Raw genomic sequence first — 14,931 nt, 5'->3', positions numbered from 1 at the left:
GAACTATTTGGTGGTAGAAAAATAAAAAAATAAAGATTCAACTGAAAAAGTTCAATTCATAGATCTTGGTAACAGATATAGGGATAGGAGAGATGACTAAATTAAGGACAAAAAAATCTTTAACTCTTTAACTGAGTCTGATGATTATGAGTTTACTAGTTTTAAAATTGGGAGAAAGGCATTTCAAGCATTGAAAGATACACTCATACAGTTTTTTAAACACTATTTTTAAATAATACATGCAAATAGTTCAAAATTCTGAACTTACAAAAGGACATACAATGAAAATTCTTCTCGCCACTGCCCCCAAATCATCCAAATCCTATAGAGACCACTGTAATCTGTTTTTATTCATCTTATCAGAGATATTCGTACATAAACCAATATTATACATATTTTATGTCATAATTTTTATACAAATAGTACCTTATTCTACTTACTAAGAGGGTCGCAGCGCTTTTTTTAACTTAAAGTTTCAGTATTTAAAGATCTTCCTCATTTTTATGGCTATATAGTATTCGTTGTGTAGATATACCATAATTTGTTTAACCAGTTTCCCCAACTTACAATCATTTATGTATTTCCAATCTTCTTCTATTCCCTGTGAATTTATAATTTAAGATTCAGCTTACAAAGGACATATATGCACAAAAAAGAATCCAGACAAAACAAGGTTGTATAAGGAGGAAAATAAATTCTCTCAAAGTCTCAGCATCCAGAGTCAACATAAAACAATTTTTCAGTAAATAACCTTATGAACATCTTTTTGCACAGATCCAATAGGATATATATTAGGGTAAACTTTTTGTCAGCACCGAGCTGATCAAGAAGGGAAGGTTTTGGTGGTGAGACGCCCAGTTGAAAGAATGCACGAGGAACCAACATGAGAATGAAAGGGCAGGCACCAACTTTATTGTCGGGAGTGCGTGCTTCTGCACTAAGGGACCGCATGGACTTTATATATGTCAGAGAACAATAGTGGCATTCTGCCACACATGCGTAATAAACAACAAGCTGAGTCATGCTTGCATAAGTTAAGCGCAGACAGTTTACTACATTAATGTAACATTTTAAATCCGGAGTCCTATCCCTAGCAACGAGCCTGGATCACAGCCAGACCTGAGACTCACACTTTTCTACCTCCTGGCCTAACAGTGGGGAAAGCATACAAATTAAAGCAAAAACAATCTAGACCTGATTCTATAAAAAGGGATGCTTTGCAATATAACTAAGGCAGAATGACAGTAAACTTCTTTTAATATTATAATTCAATTTGCAAGAAATAGAATTAAAGCCATTTGAACAGGAATGTATGAATTTTTCATACAATCCTTGTTAGAGAAATTAGGAGGAAAATTTACTTTGCAACTTTGCTTACCTGATGTTCTGGGCTGAATCCACATTTTTCTGTATTCCCATATCCTCTTTCTTCTTGGTTTACTCCTAGAATTCACTGGAATATATTCACAAGAAGCTACCAATAATAAAGTACATGGGAAATAAATTTTCTATCTATTGTGCGTCATAAAATATAAATGATCTGATATGGTGTTTGTCTGATTTTAGATTTTAAGGTTAAAAATAATTTTCCTTAGATTTATTTTACTAACTTGTAGCTTCTCATCTTATTTTAGAAAATCTGTGTCTTTGTGACCAAGTTGCTTTATCAATAACATATTTTGATGTTATTTTGGGGACGTGTGTGACTATTTGCAGCAAAGTGGCTGCCTTATTGGACAGCACAAATCTAGAGCCTCATAACCTTCCAGTCTTTTCTTCTACTATTTCTTTGATAATTTCTTTCCCTCGGTTTCTCTCTTCCTTCTTTTTAGAATTCCTATTTTTTTTCAGGTTTTGAACTTTAAAGAAAAATCCTTTATGTCTTTTTTTGTTTCTTCTCCTATTTGCTGTCTTGCTGCGCTTTTGATTTTACTAGCAAATTCCTTCTACCTTATAGTACCATTTGTGTGCTGAATTTTTTATTTCAGGAATTGTTCTTTGTTTTTTTCTTCTTTATCATAACTTTTTGCTGTTTTTTAAAATTATGATTTAATACTTTTCCTGATGTCTTTTATTAGAACTTCATTATGTCTTGCTACTCTAATATCATTTCCCCTATCCCTCAGTCTCCCTCTTTCATGTTGAAGAATTTCCTCAAATGTTTGACAATCCTTAATCTAATAGCCATAATTGCAATATGCTAAACAGCTGATTAAGAGCTTGTGTTTCTGAATTATTGAGTTTTGCACTTGGTATTAGAATCATCAGAATGCCAGCTAATTTGCTAAGGGAGCTCAAAAATGCAGAAGGTGAAGTTCTTTTCTCTGAGGCCACTCAATTTCTCCACAAAAAAACCTTAAATCTCCTGCCTATAATGTTTTGGGTCTGGAGGGAGTAGACATTTGACTCTATTATCATATATTTTGGATGAGGGAAAGGCTGTGAGTCAACAATCCTATACATAAATTTTTAACAAATCCTCCTGTCTTTATCTATGTTTCTCATCCTGCACTCTGGTTTCTCCTAATTCTAAGCCCTTGTAGGACTCTAAGAGGCAAATTGACTCCCTCACCCATATTCTCCTTCATGAATATCAAAGTTATATCTTTCTTTGTCCTACTACATGAATTATTGTGCTTGCATCTGCTTTTCATTTTCCAGAATTGCTAAGAACTCTTGATGCCTGAAACATACTCTCTTGTTCTTCAACTTTTATCTACTATTATCTATTTTTATCTACTATTATCTACTTCTATGGATTTATGTGTTTATTCCTTTTATAGCATTTCAGAGGAATCTTTAGAGGAGCAAAGGATAAATATGTTCTATATCCCATCTTCAAACATAAGCTTCTGATTTTCTTTTTTAAACATACAGTTTAAAGCTAGTTATCACTAATTTTCAAGATCACTGTTCATCAAAATTAACCTAGATGGCTAAAATATATTCCCGAGCATCATTCTAAAAAACTATGGTTTGAAATGACTACATTAGGTAATAAAAATATTTATGTTTAAACAAACATTCCCACAGTTATTCAAATCAACTGGTCTTTGAATACATTGAGGAAAACTCTTAAATAAAGTTTGACAAAAGATTGTTTAGAATAGTGTAGCGAATAAAGGTGGGCACTTTTAAATTGTTGAGAGGTCTTCAATTGTTTCCAAATTACATATTTATATCTACTTTTATTATATACAGAAATTGTGGTTTGCAACATTTTTACTTTTATTAGGTTCCCTTTAGGGCTTAATATGTAGTCATTTTTTAAAATGTTTTATGAGCATGAAAAAAATATTGTGTTCTCTGAAAGGTAAATAATTTTAATATGCTTATTAGATTGATGATATTAATTATATTAACTTATTTAAAGTGTCTAGGTCATTACTTATATTTGTGTTCTGGAATTATCAAGAAATTAAGAGATATGTTAATATTTACCACTATTATCATTATACATTCAATGCCTCCTAAAATACCAGAATGTAGTTTCAAATATTTATCTCCTGTATAATTTGAAACATGTTAGTCCATTACATTTTATATAATTTTTTATCATATGTTTATCAGTATTTTTAATGATAACGTTTTTTCCTACATTCTATGCTTTTTTTTCAGTGATTTTTTATTCAATTAATTGGGGTGACATTGGTTAATAAAATTATATAAATCTCAAGGGTACAATTCATTAATACGTCATATGTATATTGCATGTGTGTTCACCACTCAAAGTTAAATTAACCTGTTTTACCTTTATCTACCCTACTCCTTCCCCTCCTTCCCTCTGGTAACCACTAAACTATTGTCCATGTCTGAGTTTTTGTTTGTCGTGTTCGTCTGTTGCTTTCAGTAGTATAGTTCACATTTGAGTGAAATCATATAATTCTCAACTTTTTTCTGCCTGACTTATTTCACTTAGCATGATAATCTTAAGATCCATCCATGTTGTCACAAACAGCAGTATTTCATCTTTTCTTATGACTGAATAATATTTCACTGTATAGAAGTACGACATCTTCTTCATCTGATCTTCTATCATAGGACATTTCAGTTGTTTCCATGTCTTGGCCACTGTGAATAATGCTGCAATGAACATCGGGGTGCATATGTCTTTATGGATAAATTTAAAAATTTGGGGGATAGATATGCAGAAAAGGGATTGCTGGGTTATGTAATTCTATTCTTAATTTTTTGAGGAATCTCCATACTGTTATCCATAGTGGCTATACCAATTTACATTCCCACCAGCAATGTATGAGGGTTCCCTTTTCCCCACAACCTCTGCAACACTTGTTATTACTTATTCTGTTGATAATAGCCATTCTAACAGGTGTGAGGTGGTATGGTATCTCATTGTGGTTTTGATTTGCATTTCCCTAATAGTTAGTGAAGTTGAGCATCATTTTATATATCTGTTTGGCCATTTGTTACATTTTATGCTTTTAACTTGAACTCAATTTAAAATAATAATTTGTGTACTGACTATTATCTGGTTTGTTTATAATGCTTAATTTTTAACTCGTAAGATTGAGTTATTTTGTTTTGGGTGGTAATCACTTTGTTCAACCAATTTTATATTCTTTTTTTTTTTTTTTAGGTGAGGCAACCCTTGGTTGACCTCACAGATTGCAAGGACCTTGTCAGCTTACAATCCCTTATTTTTTCTTATTTTTTATGCTTACAGCACCTGGTCTTCCTAGGTGGTCTCCCATCCAAGTACTAACCAGGCCCGACCCTGCTTAGCTTCTGAAATCAGACAAAATTGGGCTTGTTCAGGGTGGCATGGCTGTAGATTAATTTTATATTCTTTTTTAAATTTTGTTTGTCCCAAGATATATGTATCATATGTTTTATATGATGTATAACATATATAGTATCATATATTTTTTATTATATTTTTGGTTTTATAGTTGCCATTTTACCTTTATTGTAAATAACTCATTTTTCCTTTCACTGGAAATTAGTCTTTATTCTTTAATTTCTAAATTTCTAATTTAGAAAATAGAGTCTTTTGTTGTTTGTTTTTTTTAAGTATTTTATAACTTTTGAAAATTGTATTTAATTCTTTATTTCTCAATTTTACTGGGTAATTGAAATAGTGCCTATTAAATTCTTAATATGAAAGAGATAAATGTTAGTTCGCTTTTTCCATGAATAATTATATTTTGCTTTGCTTGATTATATATTTGGACGATTCATATAAATCTAGATATTTAAATTTCTAAATTGATTTTTGGCATTAATATAGTTCCTAGGAATTCTTAAGCTCAACTAGTACTATTTATAGCACTATTATTAGTGGAATCATAGAAATGATTTTAAAAATTACTTTAACTTAGTATATATTAATATCAATTTGTTCATCTATCAGTCTTTTGAACTAGGGCCAAGATCTCTTCTTCGAGTATAGATCTTTTGATTGGGGTCCTTATTTTTAAAACAGAAATCGTTCCCATAAAGTATTGTTTTATATTTTTAGTTTGAATTTCTTTAGAATTGAGTGTCTTGAAATCTGCAAAGCAATGTGTACAGAATTGAAAATGTTTTGTTTTTTCTACCTTATTCACGAGAAGGTTGTAAATCTTATATTGAAATTTAATTTATCACATCTTCCTAAAGTGTTCAACAGTTTTCATAGGAACATATGTTTGGTGTATCTTATTGGTTGAGGTAATACTTGTACTAATTACAGTGAAAGGTACAAATTTGGGGGAAGAAATAGAACTTACTTTTGGTAACCATACAACTCATCTGGTGAAAGCAGAAACACATGGCTATTAGCATAAAGGCTATTAGCTGCCAGCACCGGCAGTTTTATAGAAGTAATAAAGAGCTAAGGGTGGGAAGGTAGATAAGGGTAAAGGGGATCAAATATATGGTGACAGAAGGAAGTTTAACTTTGGGTGGTGAACACACAATGCAATATACGTACGATGTATTATTGAATTGTACACTTGAAATCTATGTAATTTTATTAACCAATGTCGCCCCCAACAAATTTAATAAAAACTTAAAAATCCAAATCTGACCAACTCCAAAAAAAAGAAAAAAAGGTAGAGGCCAATAAATAGATTGACTTTTATATCACTAGTGTATATCTAAAATCCAATGCTAGAAATAAACTACAAAGTTAGAAAAAGTTTAACAGAAAATATAGAAAGAGAAAATTGAAGAAACAAAAATAAACAAAAAAAATACTAAGTCGAAGCCTTCATTCAAGTTTACTTCAGCCATTGAATGCATGGATGCACTTTGTTTTTGTTATTGTTGTTTGTTGTTTTTCCAACAACTTGAGTTACTATGTATGAGAATGACAAGGCAGTACATCACAGAAATGTTATTATTAAAAGATGTTATTTGTGAAGATAACAATTCAGTAAAAAAAAGTCCAAGATTTAACGAAATGATATTATTCACATGTCCAAAAAACTGTGCTAAAATTTTTGCCAAAGCCTCCTCCCCCAGTAGTTTTAGTATGGAAAGGGTATAAAACCCCACACCAAGAGACTTTACTTAGTTCTAAGAAATATTGGGGCAAAATATCAATAACAGGTAAAACTGTCAGGTCAAATAAAATGTAGTCTTTCTTTTATAATGAACTCTTTGAGATCAAAACACCTTTATTTTATAAAGATTTGGTAAATACATCACCAAATTCATAAAATTGAATTTTCTCTAGATTTCTAAAGTTCCCATATCTCATATATCCTTAAGAAAAAAATGGTATCGATGACCCATCTCTTGAAAGCTCAATAAAATAACCAACTTATTATCTTAAATAATGGAATATTGCTTGATGTTTACTACTAGTAGTAGTAAAAAGTCAATATTACTACTATGTCTGCTGGGTTACAGGGCTGTAGAGATGTACGATAGTCTCCAATTATTCTGAGTATGCATTCCAAGACCCACAGTGAATGCCTAAAACTACAGATGGTACCAAATCCTATATATACTGTTTTTTCTTATACATACGTACCTATGATAAAGCTTAATTTAAAAATTAGGCATAGTGGGAGAATAGCAATAATAACTAATAATAGAATAGAACAATTATAAAAATATACTGTAATAAAAGTTATGTGAATGTGGTCTCTTTTAAAACATCTCGTACTGTACCTACTGAGCGGAAACACTGGACAAATGGATGATTCATGTCCCATCACTGGTGAGATGGAGCAGGACAGCGAAAGGTTTCATCACACTACTCAGGATGGCATGCAATTTAAAACTTATGAATTGTTTATTTCTGAAATTTTCCATTTAATATTTTTGGACTGTGGTTCACTGAAACCACAGATAAGGGGGCTACTATATAAGTATCAGATGGTCACTACCCTGAGGCTACTTAAAGTCTAATAAGGCAAACACTCATGAGAAGTTAACAAACAAACCCAAAATAATATGAAATAAATACCAATTATGCGGTCTAGAAAATGTAGTCTCAAAGAATTTATTATCTTTACATCCTAACTTATTAAAAATGTAAAATATAATTATGCCTATAAAACATCAATTCACATTCTGTTAATGATTTGACAAAATCAATTTCTTGGTAATTGCAGGGGTTTTATTTTATTTTTTTTTATTGTTTTGCACTTTACCCATGTGACTGCTGGAATCATTTATGCCACCTCTGTGTTAGGCATAGATTAGTTTATGAAAATAGCTATGTAAAAACAAGTACACTCATCATGCCTGGTAGTTTTGCAATTTATAGCCTTGGTAAAGTAAACATCCAAATAGTATCTTGATAATCTTTATAATAATAAGCCAAACACTGTTACAATTGACATTTTTCCTGGATTAATTTGTGTATTCCATGATCTATATCTCACTCTTATCTGTTCCATGTCAGAACCCTTTGTTCTACAAGACTTCCTTTCTTGCAGTATTGATCCTTATTGATCTTAACCTAGTACAATAGTGAATAATTAAATATTTTCTCAAAGAAACAAGTCTTTCTCTCTTTTCAATATGACCTTCACCCAATGTTCAAATAGTTCCAGCATTACTGAGAAATCTTTTTGGTGCAAACTTGACCTCTGTTGTCCTACTTTGAAAATGCACTTGATTGCTAACAAGAGCTTTTAGAAATGTAACAGTGCTGATTTGTTAGATAATGAAATCCAAATTGTTCTAGAAAAAGGTGCAATTATACAGCATGTAATACACAAATAAATTGACTTAATGTTACATTATAATGAAAACTGTGCAAAATCCTCTACACAAGCACAATAAAATAATAAAAAGTAATAGAACAGGTAATAGATGTAAAATAAATGCTAAAAAAGTAGTTCAAATCATTTTCATACCAGTCAAAAGATACTGAGGAGGGCGCATCCAATCACAATAAAACACCAGAATGAAACACTTCTAAATAGTAATATAAATTTTTGTGGACACTTCATGTCCCATGATGTGGAATTGACATATAGTTTGATTTTCTTTTTCCTAATGTAAGCCACAGTTTTACAGTCCTAGTGAAAACATTTTATTGCTGGGGATGTATTAGACATGGTTCATTTCCCTTCTCAGTATGGCTTTAATTTTCCACATCCATGGCTTGACACAGACCCAAACACCAGAAGATGGTTGTCTGCTATAAACTGTTTGGTTTTCTTTGATTGCTTTACAATTTAATCTATAGTTTATTCCATTAACCCTTTCCATTTTAATGCTGCCAAGTCTCCCAGCTCCTTAATATAAAGATAAACTTCTCCAAACATCTATGTTTATTTTGGTTTCTCTTGCCCAGAGAATTATGTGCTGGGGTGGGGGCTGGTGGGGGCAGAGGGATGTTGTCTTTCTTGTTAACTTTTTCAAGGCCCTGGGTAATTGCAAAATAATTGACATTTTACAATGAGGGGAGTTTTCCATTTTGCTTCATAATACATTCATCATTATTCATTCATTGGGTTCGGTTATATTCGTACTGATCTGCTGAGCCAAGAAAGTGCCACTGTCATTCTTTCTCCTCAAATCCCTGATCTTTCGGAGGGTGTGGGGCGGACGCGAGGAGGGGAGAATCCTTTCCCAGGCTGCAGTGTTGTCACATCCGATATCCTGTTCCTTCCGGCAGAGAAAGTGTATCTGGGAGGGTCACCAGATCAGCCTGTGCCTCGGGGCGGCTCGCCTCCAGTACAAAAGACTCGACTCAACTCACGTTAGTCTTCTAGGTGGCCTATCAGCGGTGACGGACTGCCAGCTCAGGCTGTGGGCGAGCAGTGATGACTGCCTTGAAATGCTAAGTGCTTAATTAAGGACCTTTCATATCAGTTATTGAGGCCTCCATCTCCCATAGCCCTGGGCATTGTACTTTACCAAGGGCTCCCTGGAGCCAGAGCCAACTTTATTGCAGTGACAAGTAGAGAAAGAGAGAGAGAGAAACAAGTGGTTTCAATCCTCTCACAGCCTTCCCCAAATCTAAATACAATCCGACAGCTGACTAGTCATAGTTGGCCGATTCCTAAAAATACACTTTTTCATGTTCATGGAAATACAGCAAACTTGTGTCTCACTCACAGTGATTAACCGTGGAATCCTCTGAGAAGAACAATCTCATTGTTGGCAGCCTCATAGCGCTCGTGGGGCAAAAACCTTTCTTTCCCTTTGCTCGCCAAGACAGCTGCACCCCATGGAGGTCATATTTTAAAAGATGGAAGATGTTTTATCTCATGCCGTTTGCCCACTGTTTTCAATAGTCCTTATACTTTAAAAGTTTGCCTTCAATAGTGTATTATGGTGCTCAATTCTGCTTAGAGCTTAAAACTATTTTGCTCTGTTAGAATAGAACTTCTAAGTTAACTACCTGAAAGGACTTCTACATATCTCCGTTGCCAAATATGTTTAAAGTTACTAAATAATGTGAGGTAAGTTTAAAGAAGTTGCAGCTGCTGGTGGTAGCTGTTATCTTGATTAATAGCAAAAAGACTGATCACTGACAAGTAATTAATGTTAAAGCAAAGTACAGGAAGAATATAGATTGCCTACACCTACCTAACCAGGTAAAGACACAAAGTCCTCATTTGTTTAAAAAAACGAATGACTGCTCTTGACCAGCACATGTGATAGAATTCAAAAAATACATTTTTGAAACTAAAATAGAAGAACCATTAGCAAATGATTTTGACTGTCATTTGAAACGAACAGATCCTGGCAAAGAGATCATCTATTAAACAATGCATTAGATATTACACTGCAGTGTTGACACATCATAGCTAAGAGTCAGTTGTAAAAGTTCTCAGAAGAGAAAAAAAAATTGTATCTATGTGTGGTGATGGATGTCAGCTAAACTTAATGTGGTAACTATTTCATAATATAGATCAAATTGTTATGTTGTACACAAAACTAATACAATGTTATATGTCAATTACCTCAATAATAATAAAAAAAAATGTTTGGGGACCACGTCCTCTACTATTTGTGAAGAGCCACATGATAAGACTTTTCTTGGTGTCAAAATGTTTATAAATCAAATGCTAACCACCACTGTGTCTTCCTAATACACTTTGGATTCATTTATTAATTTAATTTCTTATCTTTTTATTGTGAAAATTTTTTGTAATTATATGCATATATATCATTATATTTATACACATAAGTTGATACATATTAATATCTGAAAGGTAATCATAGATCTGCATTATTTTTTTTTTTTTCAGGCTTGTGAACAAAGAGCTCATGACATTAAGCCTCTGGAGACAGATGGAATTTCAGTGTCGACACTCTCTATTGGTTCTAAATGACCAGGTTAATAGAAGAATTGGAATGGAGAGTCATAATATTATCTCTTTTATTTGTTTCTGGGGTGAGTAGCAGAACCCATTTGGATGATTTACTATTGACGAATAAGAAGTGGGTTTTAACTCTTAATATGTCAGCCTTCAGCACTGCACATCCATCAGATTTCAATATTTCCACCTTGAGATAATGAGAAGAAGCTGTCCACTTTGGAAGTTACTTTTATCTAAAATTATGCCTCAGCACTTAAATTTCAATCTCTGCTCCTCGATACATCTCCATATTGAAGGGATTAGTCATAACACTTTTGAAACAGAAATGTGCAAGTCAGGGCAATATCTTTATCCAAATATTCACCCCACCCACATCTTTCCATACTAAAATTCTAGATAATTAAATGGTTGAAGCAATTGCCTTAAATATTAAACAATAGAAATATCTACAGTTTAACATCTACAGAAAAGGGCAAGTAGGAGATTTATTCCAAGAAAGAAATATCATACAAAATATCAGAATACACTTATTTGCAGCTATTTACTTTTATAATAAAATGTTATGCTGATGTAGAATCTGTTCTTTAACTATGTCAGCCTATAGATGCTATTGCCCTGCTAATAACCATGGGAAACCCTAGACCTGTAACTGAGAGCTTAACCCCACCTACCTTCTAATTGAATACTACCAAGCAGCACAGATTATATTGAAGAGCTGTTGCGAGCATCAAAGAAAATAAAATATGTGGAAATCTCTAAGACATACACAGTGAATTAACAATATTACTTCTCTTTCTCTTTTACTTCTAATAGAGAAAACATACATATTTTTATGTATATATGTATATGTATATACATATATATATATTTGTTTATACTAAATAATCTAAGTTCTCCTAAGTTTGATTCCATGTAGCTGTCAGAAGAAATCAAGCAATATAGGTAGTATATCTTAATTATATTTTAGAATTTGAAAAATTCAACTTTATTGTCTATCTCCCTGTTAGAATTCGGCAGACAATAGTTCAGCTTTCTACACCTCTTTGGTTAAGTTTAGAGACATGAGTATATGGAGCTGAATAGTAAATAGTTGCTGGTTTAGCCATGACTTAGCTTTATAGCAAAGAACAGAAATACTGGCCTAGTGTTCAAATAAAATGACAATCTGGCTGCGTTTGAACCTGGTAGCTTTACCTTAGCCACTAGTTTGAAATATTTTTGTCAAATACCTAATTGCCAGACTGAATCTAATTTTTTTTCAGTGGTGGCAGGGGTGACAACAATGATGCCACAGGAGGTGGATATAGAAAAGATTTAGTGAAACTAGGTATGTGGGTGGAGTTGGAGTAGCAAGGAAAGGGAACTTTCCAAGAAAAGGGTAGATTTAAATTGGTTTCAAGAATCCAGCTCTCTTTTTTTAGCATTAACATCTGACATCTGTATGCTTGCTTCGGTCTTAGGAATATTTAGAATTTACCTATCTGTAAAATAAAGCTCATACTACAATCTGGTATTAAAATTTAATTATAACTAAAATTAATTTCATCAATGTTACATGAGGAATTTTATTTTTACCTCTAAGTCAAATGGGTACAAATAATTCAGAAATATTCATATTCTTTTAAAACACTAACTTATTAATCAAGAACACAAAATTAATAATTGGCAAAATCCAAATCAAATTAATCTTTTTCCATCTTCAATTTACTTGTACCTCATTTTACAGAATGACACAGCTTGCTTTTTCATATGTGAATATACAAATACTAAGTATAGCTATGTTTATTTTGTTGCATATTATTTCATTTGCATATAAAATGTTTACCCTTAAATTAAATTATTTGCATAAAATTTAATCTGACACTATAAAATAATCTATCTAAATAGAAGAAGATATATAAAATACTTAGAATCATTATTCATTTGCAATGAATGAGCTTTTGTAATCACTTAAAGAGAAATCCAAAAATGTCAAATACTAACTCTATTCATAAAACTTAATTTAGCAGACAATTTTCTGAGATGTTGCAACATATAGAAGGACGAGCATTTTTAGTTTTTTTCTGTTGTTTTGTTTGTAAAGAAATGTTGAACCCATTAAATGAAACAAAGTAGAAAATGGATGAGTACTACTTTTAAATCAGGTCAAATTCTGTTAAATAAACAGAATTCTGGGGTACAATTTAATTCCAGAGGAGTGGGAGCAAGAGAGAAGAGAGAAAAAGTGAGAAAGAGAGATCACTAAAGATTATTGATAATTCAATGGCTCAGTCCTGCACTCACTCAGCAGTGTGATACTGACAATTATTAACTACAAAACTGTGGCCACAGCATAAGGGTAAATAAGCTATCACCATGGAGCTGAGTGGTGGGACACATTCCACCGGAATGTATTTTCCAGCAGCAGGCACTACCTGATGACAGCTACAATCAAGAGTGGCTGCAGGCAGCTGCTTTGCTCCAGGCCACATTCAATTATGTCGGACTGCATTAGTCCCTGGCGAAGCTGTCACCTTCTAGCCTGTGAAGTGATAGCGTGAAGAGCTCCTGAAGTCTCTCCAGTCCCTTGCTTCGGGTTTCAGAGTTGGGGGAGGAAGGGAAACAATGTGGAAAAAAAGACCATTAGTACTCTGACTGCTTGCAGCATTCATTTTGCTCTCAGAGAATAGGAAGAAAAAAAAATAGCTTAGGTGAGCTGGATTCAAGAAGTTGTCTGGTGTTGAATAATTGCAGGGTTATTTTTTTTCCCCTTCAACAAGTAGGTCTTTTTCAGGAGCTAGTACCAGGAGAGTGTCCTATTTTCAGGATTTGAGAGTCACAGTGGCTCACCCTCCTCGGGAGATAGCAGTTGCACTGGAATATATTTTTGAATATATGATATCACTGAGGATTCTCTAGTAGTCAAGATATTTTGCAGAGTCTGATCTGCAAGTGTGGAATATTTGATTTCTTGTCTAAGCTTTCCAGAACTTTAGGTTGGATAGATTTTGAGATTTCTTTCCTAAGGGATCACTTGACGTTTGGAGCTAAAGAGAAATAAACTCAGGTTATTCTGGGAAATTATTGGGGGCATAATGTATTTTTGATGATCAACCTGCCCAGAAGATGTTATAACCTTTACCACACTACAACCAATGACTGAAGCATAGTTAAGATTAGAGATTTTCAAGGTTACGTAGGTTTTTTCACTTTTACACAGAGCATATAAATTCTCAAATAGAGTCGAGCAAGGTTATAGCAACTAATATTTCATTATAATATCTAATCAAGTACTACAATCTAGTAAAATTAGCAGGAAGACAGCTATTTACTGAAAACACTAAATAAATTTCAAATACCATGGTATTAAGATGTGATGTCTATTCTCAAGATATCATCTAGTTGGAGAAAAAAACATAATGTAAAACACTGAAGATGAATTCTAAAGCACATGGAACTCTCCCTTATTACTCACTCTGTAACACTGGACAAGTCACTTAAACTCTCTCTTCGAGTTTTCATGTTGGAAAAACAAGCACAAGGATGTCTCTCCAAAGAGATTATGAGAGAATAGATGCTATGTGATTTATAGTTTATCCAAATAAATTTAACCAAAGTATAGAAAGTCTGAATTTTTTTTTTAATTTTGTTAATTTAAAATTCTTCTGTTTGTCTGAAAAGTTTTTAAATTTCTTCACTTCAAATTGATAACTTGGGGTATTTTTGTGGCATCATCAGTAAAACAAATAATTAGTGATTTTTCCTGAATGCCAAGCGCCACTATGATCACGGTAGACAAATTTCTTAACATTGATATTGATAAATTGGTACTCTTTAAACTGGGGATCTGCTGTGTCATTCAGATTAAATTGGGCAGAGGAACTGCCTGAGCTTTGTGAAGCACTAGCAATCTGGCTTCTTAGTGACTCAAAACAAACAAATAAACAACTGAAGTACCAGAAGGTCCTGGGCTATGATCTTCCTGGCATGCTGTGAGGTATGGTGCAAAACCTCACTTCTCCAACAACTGACTGTCTGGCTTTATGAGTCTTCTTCCTGCCCCAGTCCTCTACATTAAGAAGGAAGCAGTAATATATTAACCCTTCTGAACAGAAAACACTTCCTTCTGGCCCATTTCTTGAGGTTTATGAGAAACTTCACTGAATACTTAAGTTATCAGGTGACTTTCAAAACCAAATTCCTAACTAAGGGAAAG

The 14,931-nt window shown here is 33.0% G+C and overlaps 1 pseudogene; it reads right to left on the bottom strand.

The window, feature by feature from the left end:
* Window positions 1-4,675: 4,675 nt before the first annotated feature.
* Window positions 4,676-4,794, bottom strand: LOC112474967 (annotated as a pseudogene).
* Window positions 4,795-14,931: the final 10,137 nt, after the last annotated feature.

The sequence above is a fragment of the Pteropus alecto genome, unplaced genomic scaffold (genome assembly GCF_000325575.1).
Source record: "Pteropus alecto unplaced genomic scaffold, ASM32557v1 scaffold7, whole genome shotgun sequence".
Classification (NCBI taxonomy): Eukaryota; Metazoa; Chordata; class Mammalia; order Chiroptera; family Pteropodidae; genus Pteropus; species Pteropus alecto.
The sequence above is the reverse complement of the archived record's forward strand: the minus strand, read 5'-3'. Positions and strand labels throughout refer to the sequence as shown.